This window comes from Callithrix jacchus, chromosome 21 (assembly GCF_049354715.1).
Source record: "Callithrix jacchus isolate 240 chromosome 21, calJac240_pri, whole genome shotgun sequence".
Taxonomy (NCBI): Eukaryota; Metazoa; Chordata; class Mammalia; order Primates; family Cebidae; genus Callithrix; species Callithrix jacchus.
Window position 1 is genome coordinate 18,519,004 of NC_133522.1, and position 14,272 is coordinate 18,533,275.

A 14,272-nucleotide genomic window follows, 5' to 3' on the forward strand; every position below is an offset into this window, starting at 1 on the left:
TAATTTGAGTACGTATTATAAGAGATTACATGGAGACAGTGTATATAATTTATAACAGAGTACAAAAGAACTTTCTATATTTTTTATTACATAGTATTTTGAGTTTTCATATTTTGTATGATGGATTATATACATAGTATGTATTTTTTTTATAACAGATGAGAAATATAATTTGAATATATTTTATAGGAGAGTACATTTAGACTGTGTAAATATTTTATAACATATTACAAAAATGTGTATATTTTTTATAACAGAGTATTTTGAGATATTTTATATTTTGTATAGTGGAGTACAAACAGTATGTATATTTTTTATAACAAAAGACAAATATAATTTTAACATATTTTATAAGAGAGTACATCTAGATGGTGTATATATTTCATAACAGTACAAAATGAGTTTGTATATTTTGTATAACAGAGTATTGTGACAGTTTTTATATTTGGTATAATGGAGAACAGAGGGCATTTTAATAACAGAGGACAAACAGAATTTGAATATATTTTATAAGAGTATATTCAGATGGTATATATATTTTATGACAGAGTACAAACGGACTTTGTATAGTTTTTATGACAGAATTTTGAGAAATATTATATTTTGTATAATGGAGTACAAACAAAGCCTTTATATTTTTTATTGCAGGTACAAATAGAACTTCAATACATTTTATAAAAGAGTACATCTAGACTGTGTATATATTTTACAAAAGAGTACAAAAGAACTTGATATATTTTTAATAACAGAGTATTTTGAGAGTTTGTATGTCAAGTATAACGGAGTGCACACAGGGTATCTATATTTTTTATAACAGAGTGGAAAGATTATCTGAATATATTTAATAAGAGAGTACCTTGGAGTTCGGAGGAAGATGGCGCTGTAGGAGTAGCTCAGGATTGCAGCTACCAGTAAAAGCACAGAGGGTGAGTGGATGCCACGTTTCCAAATCGATCGTTATTGCCCACAGACCAGGAGATTCCCAGGTGAAGGAGCCCCATGGGTTGCCAACATGGCTGTTTCAGCTGGTGCAGCTGTTTTGGCTGGTGCCACAGCACAGCAGCTCTCCGTACAAAATACACTGGTCTGGTTGCCCTGTTGAACTGACAATTGGAGAGCCAGGAAGGCAGATTAGCCCATTCATCTGTTTAAACGGGATTGAAACATAAAACATAAAGCCAGGCCAGGAGATTCTTTGGCAGCCACATTGTTTCAACTGGCACAGTGGGTCGTGACATGGAAAATGACACAGATCCCGGTGCCCTTTCAGCAGGCGACTGGAACATCTGGGAGAGAGTCAACCATTCAACTTAAAAAAAAAAGTGCTCTGAGGCAGAGAGCCAGGTGGTCAGACTCGGTGGGTCCCATGCGCACAAAAACAAACAGCAATTGGAAATGCTCAGGGTCGAGAGTTTCACCACAAGCACAGCTAAAACTGGGAAGGCCCTGCTCTGTGAAGGAGGGGCGTCTGCCATCACTGAGGCACTCCACATCTATGGAGGTAGTCTGCCATTGCTGACGCAGCCTGCCATTGCTGAGGCAACCCACCATTGCAGGGGCAACCCACCATAACAAAGAGAGTCCGCCATTAGAGAGGTGGGCCAACATTGCCAAGACAGTTCTAACCACACCCATATAAACAGGACTGCAGGGAAATAGACAAGGCAGCAGGGTGGAGCCAGCAGCAGGGCAGAACCCAGAGCAGCTAACCAAAGCCTCTGCAGGCAGTGACTATGCTGCCTCCTTGCTGGGCAGGACAGCCCTCAAAAGAAAATAAAGGCAGCAATGCAATGGATACCCATAAATAAAGCTGTAATTCACTGGGACAGAGCACCTGGGAAAAAAAGGGGGTTTATGAGTTCTGCTGCAGCAGACTTAAATGTACCCACCTAGTAGCTCTGAAATAACAATGGAGCTCACAGCTCAGCACTTGAGCTCCTATAAAGAATGAACTGTCTCCTCAAGCAGCTCCCTGACCCCCATATATCCAAGAGTCACCTCCCAAAGGACTGATTAGACTGACATTTGGTGGGCATAATTCCGGGACAAAGATAGAAGAAGAAGAAACTGGTAGCAACCCTTACTGTTCTGCAGCTGCTGCAGGTGATTCCCCAGGCAAGCAGGGCCTGGAGTGGACCACAGCAGTCCTAAAGCAGAAGGGCCAGACTGTTAGAAGGAAAACTAAGAAACATCATCAACATTCTGGGCATCCCTTCAGAGACCCAATTGGAAAATCAGCAACTACACAGACGACAGGTGAATAAATCCAGAAATATGGGAAGAAATCAGTGCAAAATGGAGGAAAACACCCAAAACCAGAACACCTAACCTCCTACAAGGGATCACAACTCCTCACCAACAAGGGAACAAAATTGGATGGAGAATGAGTGAGATAAAATGACAGAATCAGAATTTAGAACGTGGGTAATGAGAAACTTCTGTGAGATAAAGAAACATGTTCTAACTCAATGCAAAGAAACTAAGAACCTTGAAAAAAGATTTGAGGAAATGATAACAAGAATAGACAACTTAGACAGGAATATGAGTGAATTGATGGAGCTGAAAAACACAACATGAGGGTTTCGCGAAGCATGCACAAGTTTCAACAGCTGAAGTGACCAAGCAGAAGAAAGGATATCAGAGGTCGAAGATCAACTCAATGAAATAAAACGAGAAGGCAAGATTAGAGAAAAAAAGCACAAAAAGGAATGAACAAAGTCTCCAAGAAATGTGGGACTATGTGAAGAGACCTAATCTATGTTTGATAGGTGCACTTCAATGTGACGAAGAGAATGAATCCGAGCTGGAAAATTCTCTTCAGGATATTATCCAGGAAAACGTCCCAACCCAGCCAGTCAGGCCATTATTCAAGTCCAGGAAACACAGAGAACACCACAAAGATATTCCGCAAGAAGACAAACAGTCTCTCAGACCACAGTGTAATCAAGTTAGAACTCAGAATTCAGAAACTAACTCAGAACCACAGGGTTTCATAGAAACTGAACAACTGGCTATTGAACTTTGACAGGATAAACAATGAAATGAAGGCAGAAATAAAGTAGTTCTTTGTAACCAACGTGAACAAAGACACAACATACCAGAATGTCTGGGACACATTCAGCGCAGTCTCTAGAGGAAAATATGTTGTAATAATTGCCCACATGAGAAAAGTGGAGAGATCCAAAACTGACACCCAATCTTCAATATTGAAAGGGCTAGAGGAGCAAGCTAAGAAAAACCCTCAAAACCGAGTAGAAGACAAGAAATAACTAAGATCAGAGCAGAACTGAAGGAGATAGAGACACAAAAAACCCTCAAAAAATCAATAAATTCAGGAGCTGGTTTTTTGAAAAGATCAACAAAATAGACAGACCACTAGCCAGATTGATAAAAAAGAAAAGAGAGAATAACCAAATAAATGATAAAAGGGAAATCACCACAGATTCCACAGAAATTCCGAGTATCATCAGAGAATATTACAAACAACTCTATGCACATAAACTAGTAAACCTGGAAGAAATGGATAAATTCCCAGACACTTGTGTCCTTACAAACCTAAACCGTGAAGAAGTCAAAACTATGAATAGAACAATAACAAGATCTGAAGTTGAGGCAGAAATTAAGAGCCAACCACACAAGAAAAGCCCAGGTCCAGATGGGTTAACAGCCGAATTCCACCAGACACACAAAGAGGAAATGTTACCATTTCTTCTGAAACTATTCCAAATAATCCAAAAAGAGGGAATCCTTCCCAAATCATTTTATGAGACCAACATCATCCTGATACCAAAACCCGGCAGAGACTCCACAAGAAAATAAAACATCAGGCCAATATCCATGAGGAACATAGACACAAAAATCTTCAATAAAATACTGGAAAGCCAATTGCAACATTATGTCAAAAAGCTTATCCACCAGGATCAAGTAGGATTCATCCTGGGGATGCAAGGCTGGTTCAACATACGCAAGTATATAAACATAATTCACCACATCAACAGAACCAAAAACCAAAACCACGTGATTATCTCAATTGAGGCCAAGAAGGCCTTTGACAAAATTCAACAGCCCTTTATGCTAAAAACCCTCAATAAACTCAGTATTGATGAAATGTATCTCAAAATAATAAAAGCTATTTATGACAAACCAACAGCCAATATCATACTGAATGGGCAAACATTGGAAGCATTCCCTTTGAAATCTGGCACTAGACAAAGATGCCCTCTCTCACCACTCCTATTCAATATAGTACTGGAAGTTCTAGCCAGATCAATCCGGCAAAAAAAAAAGAAATAAAGGGTATTCAAATAGGAAAGGAGGAAGCCAAATTGTCTCTATTTGGAGAGGACATGATAGTATACCAAGAAGACACCATCGTCTCAGCCCCAAAACTCCTGAAACTGATAAGCATCTTCAACAAAGTCTCCCTATACAAAATCAATGTGAAAAATCACAAGCATTCCTATACACCAATAGCAGACTTAAAGAGAGGGAAATTAAGAACGAAATACCATTCACAATTGCTACAAAAAGAATAAAATACCTAGGAATACAACTAACAAGGAATGTAAAAGACCTCTTCAAGTAGAGCTACAAACCACTGCTCAACGAAATAAGAGAGGACACAAACAGATGGAGAAACATTCCATGTTCATTCTTAGAAAGAATCAATATTGTGAAAATGGTCATATTGCCCAAAGTAATTTACAGATTTAATGCTATCTCCATCAAGCTACCAATGACCTTCTTCACAGAACTGGAAAAAACCACCTTAAACTTCATATGGATCCAAAAGAGAGCCCGCATAGCCAAGTCAATTCTAAGTAAAAAGAACCCAGCGGGAGGCATCACACTACCAGACTTCAAACTATAGTACAAGGCTACAGTAATCAAAACAGCATGGTACTGGTACCAAAACAGAGATATAGACTAATGGAACAGAACAGAGGCATTGGAGGCCACACAACATATCTACAACCACACAATCTTTGATAAACCTGACAAAAGCAAGCAATGGGGAAAGGACTCCCTGTTTAATAAATGGTGTTGGGAAAACTGGCTAGCCATATGCAGAAAGCAGAAACTGGTCCCCTTCCTGACACCATACATTAAAATTAACTCCAGATGGATTAAAGACTTAAACATAAGACCTAACACCATAAAAACCCTAGAGGAAAATCTAGGGAAAACGATTCAGGACATAGAAGTAGGCAAGAACTTCGTGACCAAAACAACAAAAGCATTGGCAACAAAAGCCAAAATAGACAAGTGAGACCTAATCAAACTCCACAGTTTCTGCACAGCAAAAGAAACATTTATTAGAGTGAATCTGCAACCAACGGAATGGGAAAAAAATTTTGCAGTTTACCTGTCTGACAAAGGGCGGATATCCAGAATTTACAAAAACTAAAAGAGATTTACAAGGAAGCAACAAACAAACCCAGTTAGAAGTGGGTAAAGGATATGAACAGACACATTACAAAAGAAGACATACACGAGACCAACAAACATATGAAAAAATGCTCATCATCTCTGGTCATCAGAGAAATGAAAATCAAAACTACATTGAGATACCATTTCACGCCAGTTAGAAGGATGATCATTAAAAACATGGAGACAGAAGATGCTGGAGAGGATGTGGAGAAATAGGAACACTTTTACACTGCTGGTGGAGTGTAAATTAGTTCAACCAGTTTGGAAGACTGTGTGGCGATTCCTCAAGGACCTAGAAATTGAAATTCAATTTGACCCAGCAATCCCATTACTGGGTATATATCCAAAGGATTATAAATCATTCTACTATAAAGACACATGTGCACGAATGTTTATTGCAGCACTATTTACAATAGCAAAGACCTGGAACCCACCCAAATGCCTATCGATGATAGACTGGACAGGGAAAATGTGGTACATATACACCATCGAATAGTATGCAGCAGCAATCAAAAACGATGAGTTTGTGTCCTTTGTAGGGACATGGATGAACATGGAGAACATTATTCTCAGCAAACTGACACAAGAACAGAAAATAAAATACCGCATGTTCTCACTCATAGGCGGTTGTTGAGCAATGAGAGCACATGGACACAGGGAGAGGAGCACTACACACTGGGGTCTGTTGGGCGGAATGGGGAGGCATTGGGAGGTGTGGAGTTGGGGAGGGATAGCCTGGGGAGAAATGCCAGATATAGGTGAAGGGAAGGAAGGCAGCAAATCACACTGCCACATGTGTACCTATGCAATGATGTTGCATGTTCTTCACATGTACCCCAAAACCTAAAATGCAACATAAATAAATAAATAAAATAACTGAACTATTCAAATAAAAGATACTGTTCCCCTTATTACCCACTTCCCATCCCCTTTCTTTTCTCCTATTTTTATGATTCCAAACATTAAAAAATACTTTTATATATACAAATATACAGGCATTAAATTTAAAAACACATACATGGTGAGGTGCTGTGGCTTATGCCTGTAATCCCAGCACTTCAGGAGGCTGAGGCAGGCAGATCAGCTGAGGTCAGAAATTCTAAACCAGCCTGGCCAACATGGTGAAACCCTGTCTGTACTGAAAATACAAAGAAAATATCTGGGTATGGTGTCAGGTGCCTGTAACCCCAGCCACTCGAGAGGCTGAGGCAGAAGAATCACTTGAACCTGGGAGGTAGAGGTTGCAGTGGGTCAAGATTGTGCCATAGCACACCAGTTTGGCTGACAAGAGTGAATCTGCATCTCAAAAAGAAACAAACAAACAAACAAACAACAACAAATATACAATCTCAAGTTGATTTTTTCTACTATAAATCTATATATGTTAATTGGCTGACTTTATGGAAGAATAATTTACATGTAATAAAATTTGACAAATTTATGTGCACAATTTGATGAACCTTAACAAATGTGCATAGTAATGTAATCACCATCATGATCACCATATAGAATATTCCTGACATTCCTAAAGCTTTCCCTCTAAACCCTATTCAGTCCATTCATAACCCTCGCCCCTCAGCCCTGGCAACCTCTCATCTATATTCAGTTGCAATAGTTTTACATTTTCTAGAATTTCATTTAGAAGAAATCATAGTGCATAAAGTTTTTGTTTTAGTCTTAACAAAACATTACAAAATACAGTTCATTTGATATAAAAAGATAATAGATTAAAATAATTGGCATTTACTATAGAAATCCAAGGTTAGTTTAGTACTAAATACGAATAAATGATAAACTATAAAATACTGATGCAAGAAATTGAAAAGGAAAGCAAAAAAAGATTCCATGTTCATGAATTCAAAGAATCAATATTATTAAAATGTTCATACCACCAAAGGCAATCTACATATTCTACTCAATATCTATCAAAATACCAATGACATTCTCCACAGAAACGGAAACAATATCCTAAAATCTACATATAACCACAGGAGACCCAGAATATTCGAAGAAATGCTGAGTATTCTACATAGTCTGAAGAAATCACATTACTTGACTTCAAATTATAATACAGAGCTACAAGAACAAAGACAGCATGGTACTGGCATGAAAACAGACACACAGACCAATGAACAGACTACAAAACCCAGAAATAAATTCAGAAATGTACAGTGAACTCATTTTTGACAAAAGTGCCCAGAGCATGCAGTTTGGGAAACAAGAGTCTCTTTGATAAATAGTACTAGGAAAACTGGATATCCATATGTAGAAGAATGAATAGCCTCCTATCTCTCACCATGTATACCAATCAAATAAAATAATAAAATGGATTAAAGACATAAACCTAAGTCATGAAACTATAAACTTACTGAAGGAAACATTAGGAAAACTCTCCAGGACATTGACCTGGGCAAATATTTCTTGGATAATGTCCCACAAGCAAAAATGGACAAATAGAATCATACCAAATTTTAAAACTTCTGCACAGTAATGAATGCAATCAACAAAGTGAGGAGAAACCCACTAAATGGGAGAAAACATTTGCAATCTATCCACCTGATAGTGACTAATAACCAGAATACATAAGAAGCTCAAATAGCTCAATAGAAAATATCTAGTAATCCAATTTAAAAACTGACACTTGATGAGAATAGACATTTCCCAAAGGAAGACATACAAATGGAAACCAGGTAGAAAAGAAAAGCACACTGCCATGTGTGTACCTACGCAACTGTCTTGCATGCTCTGCTCATGTACCCCAAAACCTATAATCCAATAAAAAATTAAAGAAAAAAAAAGAATACGTAATGTGAACTCAAACAAGAAATTATCCTTGCTTTATCAATAGGAAAGGTCTATTCTATTACTCCAGTATTAAAAATAAACATTCCCTGAATCAAAAAAAATGTATTCAACTTCCATTGACCATTAAAGAAATTCCAATCAAACCTACAATGATATATTATCTAACTTGAGTTAAAGTGGTTTTTACCCAAAAGACAGGCAATAACAAATGCTGGTGAGAATGTAGGGGAAAAAAAGAACCCTCTTATACTGTTGATGGGAATGTGAAATAGTATAGAAAACAATATGGATGTACCTCAAAATCTAAATAGAACTACCATATGATCCAGCAATCCCACTGCTAGGCATATACCCAAAAGAAATAAATTAGTACATGGAAGAGATATCTACACTCCCATGTTTATTGCATCACTGTTCACAATAGCCAAGATTTGGAAGCAACCTAAGTGTCCATCCACAGACGAATGGACAAAGAAAATGTGGTAGATACACACAAAGGAGTTCTATTCAAGCATAAAGAAATGAGATCCTGTCATTTCCAACAAGATGGATGAAATCAAACACTGTGTTAAGTGAAATAAGCAAGGCACAGAAAGACAAACTTCACATGTCCTCACTTACTTGTGGGAGGTAAAAATGAAAACAATTGAACTCACAGAGACAGGGAGTGGAAGGATGGTTACCAGAGGCTAAGAAGGGGAGAGGGGGTGATAAGTAGATGGTTAATGGGTACAAGGATATAGTTAGATAGAATGAATAAGGTCCAGTATTTGAAAGCACCACAGGGTGACTATAGTCAACAATAAATTGTAAATTGTACATTTTAGAAAGACAAAGAGTACAATTGAAATGTTTCTCACACAAAGAAATGAGAAATACTTAAGGTAGTGGATACCCAGTTGATCCTGATATGATTAGTACACATTTATGTCTATGACAAAATATTTCATGTGCCCCATAAATATATAGACTTACTATGTACAAATAAAAATTAAAAATTAAAAGCTGAGCATGGAGGCTTATGCCTGTAATTCCAGAATTTTATGAGGCTGAGGCTGGACGATCGCTTGTGCTCAGGAGCTTGAGACCAGTCTAGGCAACATAGTGAAATGCTGTCTATACTGAAAGTATAAATTTAAAAAAATAGCTGAAAATGTGGTGGTGTATGCTCATAATTCCAGCTACTCTGGAGGCTGAGGTTGGAGGATCACTTATTCCCAGGAATTAGAGTTTGCAGTGTGCTATGATTGTGCCACAGCACTGCAGCCTGGGTAACAGTAAAAACATGTCTCAAAATAAATTATAAATTCAAAATTCAATAAAAATTTTACTATATTAATAGTATAAATGAAAATCACCATATGACTGGCAAAACAAATGAAAAATATTATTTTAACAAATTGAATTGGATATTCATTTGTGACTATTAAAATCTATTAGTAAAACAAGAATTAAAGAGAACTTCCTCAATCTGATAAAAACTATATTACAAAAAATTTATATCTAACATTATATTTACTAGTAAACATCTGAGTGCTTTTCTCTCAAGACTGAAAATAATGCAGAGAGGTTAGCTCTTGCCAGTTTTATACATTGTAGTGGATGTTCCTTCCTTTTTTATTTTTTATTATCTGAGAAGGAGTTTCACTTTTGTTTCGCAAGCTGGAGTGCAATGATGTGATTCAGGGTCACCAAAACCTCCACCTTCTAGGTTCAAGTGAAACTCCTGCCTCAGTATCCCAAGTAGATGGAATTATGGGAGTCCACAACCATGTCCAGCTGATTTTGTGATCCTCTTATTTGAGCCTATAGGGGAATCTACTGTGTCTTACTAATTTTCTTATAAATATAAGATTTATTGAGGCCTTTTTGCTATAGAAAGTAAGCTATAAGTTTTTACTAAGATTAACATTAGCACAAGATTAATTGAGGTCTTTTTTTCTGTAGGACCTACAGGTTTTATCAGCAGTGAACCTGTTGGTATCCAGGGATTGCACGGAGCTAAGGAGACTGGGGGTGGCTGGGTTCAAACCAGGTGGTGGGTAGTGATCCCAGGGTGGAGGTTGGGGCGGTTTGCACTTGGCTGCACCCTCGGGGCTTCTCAGGCAGTAATTCCTGAAGGAGGCTTGAACTCTGGCACAGGCACTCCTGAAACCACAGGTGTGATCTGCCTGTGCTTGGCTTTCTCAGGAGTTCTCAGCTGCACACCCACACATCAATTTCAGGCTTGAATTGGCGCCAGAGAACTTCTAAGACACCATGTACACCAGATCTAACCCCACAGGAGGCCAGTTAAGGGAGTGACCACTTCAGTTGCAAACTAGGCTCCCCTCTGTGTGGTTGTTCCCTCCATGTCAAGACAGCAGTGCTGAGAAGCAGAAGTCCCTGAGGATAAAGACGAAGGCAGAGCCCGGAGATGGGTGGCCAAGATCAAAGGAAGGCAGTAAGCTTATGGAACTGGAGGATGTACTTCTGACATCTTCCCGGAGAATCTCAGGTGTGTTTCCATGGTCCAGTAACCCCGGCCACACCTCAACAAACTGAATCTCGAGCCCAAAGGGACCCGATTGTGCCTACCCCATCCGATTCAAAATAAAATGGGAAGAGCAGTGCCGAGTGCCTATTTCACGGTCTAGAGCACATGCCACCCCTAGCGACCCGAAGACAAAAGTCGGCTCAAAAAGGTACTGAGGTCAGGACTGATTGTTCTCTTCTTTTCTGCAAAACCGTGATGAGAAGCAGGAGTGCCTGGGATTAGAGGCAAAGACAAAACCTCTTGGCGGGTGCCCCAGATCGAAGGGAGGCAGTCAGCTATTGGAGACGGCGACGGTCCTCCTGACAGCTTGCTGCAGGTTCTCAGGTATGTTTCTGTGGTCTATCAAGCCCGCGCCACAACTAACCAAACGGAATCTCCAGCCCCATGGGACCTGAACCCTGCCCAGGTCATTTGATCCGGAATCCAATGGGAAAAGCAGCCTCTTTTCCAATGGGAAGAGAGCCCACCTCACGGTCTGAACTGCGCTCCTCCTCCAGCCAAGGAGAACAAGAAGGTGGGCTCAAAGAGGTACTGAGGACAACCTCAGTGTCCTGCGCTGCTTTTGGCATGCAGCGTCGTTTCAGGGTAAAGCTCTGGCAGCGCCTCCACCGTGCACCTGTGCGGCAGCAGCTGGACAGAGCCGATGTTGCCGCGCCCCTGCCGGGTACGCGAATGCGCATGCGCAAGTCGCTAGAGGCAAGCGCCGGGGCTGAGCCAGAGCTCACATCCCGCTGAAAGCCACCGTTGTCTGCGAACGGTCTAAGCACCTTGGTAAACAGGGGCCCTGTGTGGCAGTGCCTGGACGTTGGGCAATGCCCTCTCTCTTTGGGCGATCGTCGCCATGGGCCCGGGATTTTAGGAATGCAGCAGGCCTAAGCAGGCTGAGAAAAGTTCCGGCGGCGATTCAAGGATGCCCACGGGGAACCCCAAGTGTCCCCACGATGCTTCGGGCCTGTGCAGACAGTGTGAAGGTACCCCTCGTTGAAGTCCTTCTGGCTGGGATTTCCAGGTACCTCCTGCCGACCTGCAGTGAGGCTACTCTCTCCCTGAGGGGCTTCCCAGCAGAGAGCAGAACCCCGCAGCCTCAGGGGCTGCCTGGCAGTGTGTGTCTCAGTGCGAATGTTGCATGTGTCCCTGTGTCTTCCTGTATGTGTGTAAGTGTGTGTATGCATGTATCCTGAATCTGTGAAGTGTGTGCGTGTGTGTTTGGGTGCAACATGCGGACATGAGTGTGGCCAGTGCAGCCCAGCGCCGTTTCTCTGTAGTCCGCCTACCTTCGGGGACCGTCTGCTTTGGCTTAGCTTGGGGCCTGTGGCCCTGCGAATCTGTTGTGCTGGTGATGTCTAAAGCCTCAGTTTAGCAGGGTCTGGCTCTCTCCTGCAGGCGTCCTAATAACCTGCCCATCCAGAGGGGGTCATTTCCTGAGAAAGAAGTGGGGCATAACACATCCAAACCGAAACTCTGCCAAGCTTCCTGGGGACGACGGCGCATCTAGGGCTGGTCGGATCCTAGACATCCTGTCCTCAGGACCCCTTTGAACCCACTTCTATTTTCAGTGCTTGCCTAGCTGAAGGTTCAGAGGGTGAATCGGCCACTCCTTCCTCTTTGGATTTCCTTCCGTTTCAGAGGATGTGTGAAGAAATCATAAGGACAGAGATGGTGGCTCTACATTCCGCGGAGGTGTGGAGGGAGTCCAGCACCTTCACCTACTGGACGTGTTCTGACAGATGTCAAAGAAACTGCCACTTCCTCAACACTCATATTTCTGAGTGGCTGGATAGCTGTGACGATCCTGGATTCCTGCGTGTCCTGAAGCTCCCACCACAAAGGAAACTCTTTGTCTCTTTATTCCATCAGATGGCTGCATGCTTTTCACTGGAGGAGAGGGTGCCAGCCATGGCTGCCTTTGATCTTCATCTTCTCATCCAGGCTGTGTTTCCTTTCCTCAGCTGTGGTTCTCTCAGTGGTGAGGGCTCTCTCATTGCTCTGTTCCTGGCTGGGACACCCAGTCAGCACTGAACCCCCTGGCTGCCAGGGATTTCTCAGAGGTGACAAGCCTGGGGTTAGCTTGCTGCAGGCCAGATGTTCAGCAGTGACCCCGATGTGGGGGTTGGGGCTGTCTGCACTTTGCGGGCTCCTCCTAGCTCATCTCGTCGGAATCCCTGAAGGAGGCTTGGAGTCCTGCACAAGACCTCCTGTGGTCACAGATGTGCTCTGCTTTAGCTTGGCTGTATTGGGAGTCTTCGGTGGCATCCCTAGACATTCATTTCGAGCTGGGATGGGCCGCAGAAAGCTTCTGAGGCATTCTCGCCACCTGATCTGCCCCAACGGGAGACCATTTCAGGTGTGGCCACCTCTGTTGCACAGTAGGCTCACCTCTTTGTTGTTGTTCCCACCTTATCCGGATGGCAGTGCGGAGAAGCAGGAGTCCGTGCGTTTCGAGACGAAGGCCGGGCCCCATGATAGGTGGCCCAGGTCACAGGGAAGCAGTCAGGTTATGGAGCCAGGGAACGTCCTGCTGACACCCTCAGCAAGGGTCTCAGGGGTATTTCGGTTGTCCAACGACACCCACCACACCTCATCCAACTGAATCGCCCGCCCCACGGGACCCGATCCCTGCCCACGCCATCCCATCCGAAATCCAATGGGAACAGAAGTCCCGGGTGCCCATTGCAGGGTCTGAAGTGCGCTCCTCCCCAACCCGACCCAATAAGGAAAGCCAGCTCAAGAAGTGACAGAGGTCAGGACTGTAGGGGTCCAGCACTGCTTGTTGCACATAGCCCCCTTCCCAGAGCCGCCCCTGGCACCGCCTCCCCAGTAAGCCTCTGTGGCAGCAGCTGGACAGCGCCAACGTGGCCGCTCCCAGCCGGTACGCCAATGCGCATGCGGAAGCAGCCTGAGGCAAGCGCCAGGGCTTACCCGGCGCTCGCGTCACAACGACCTGCCACCATTGCTGGGGAAACGGTCTGAGCGGCTTAGGCAAGGAGAGGCCCACTGTGGCAGCGCCTCAGCATTTGGCAACGGTCCTCCCTCTCTGCGGGATCATGCCATTGTCCCGAGAATTTAGAAATCTGGGAGGCGGAATCAGGGTGAGAGAACGCCCGAAGGGGCTTCCAAGTTGCCCAGGGCGGTCCGCAGGAATCCCCAGGATGCTTCAGGCCTGCCCAGACAATGAAAAAGTGCGTCTTGTTGAAAGCCCTTCCGGCTGGGCTTTCCAGGTAAGGCCTGCTTGCCTGGCGCTGCTCTGCTCACTCCCCGAGGACTTCCGAGCAGAGAGCAGAGCCCCGCAACCTCAGGAGATAGCTGGTAGGTGTGTTTCCGTGAGCGCGATGGATGTCTTCGTGACGCTTTCTGCGTGTGTGTGTGTGTGAGTGTGTATTCGAGTGAGTGTGTGTGTGCATGTATCTTTCTGAGTGTGTTGAGTGTGTGTGTGGGTCTGTGTGTGTGTGTGTGTGTGCACTGTGTAGGCGTGCACGCGACATGCTGACACGGCTGTGGCCA

At 42.8% G+C, this 14,272-nt stretch overlaps 1 protein-coding gene across 3 annotated transcripts in view; it reads left to right on the forward strand.

The window, feature by feature from the left end:
- The first annotated feature begins 11,463 nt into the window (after positions 1-11,463).
- The window catches only part of LOC100391789 (uncharacterized), a 104,588-nt gene continuing 101,779 nt past the window's right edge, over positions 11,464-14,272 (forward strand). For all 3 annotated transcript variants that reach the window (XR_013530592.1, XR_013530591.1, XM_078358595.1), the window contains exon 1: positions 11,464-11,780. The gene's annotated coding sequence lies outside the window, so the exon portion shown is untranslated. The remainder of the gene's footprint in view (positions 11,781-14,272) is intronic.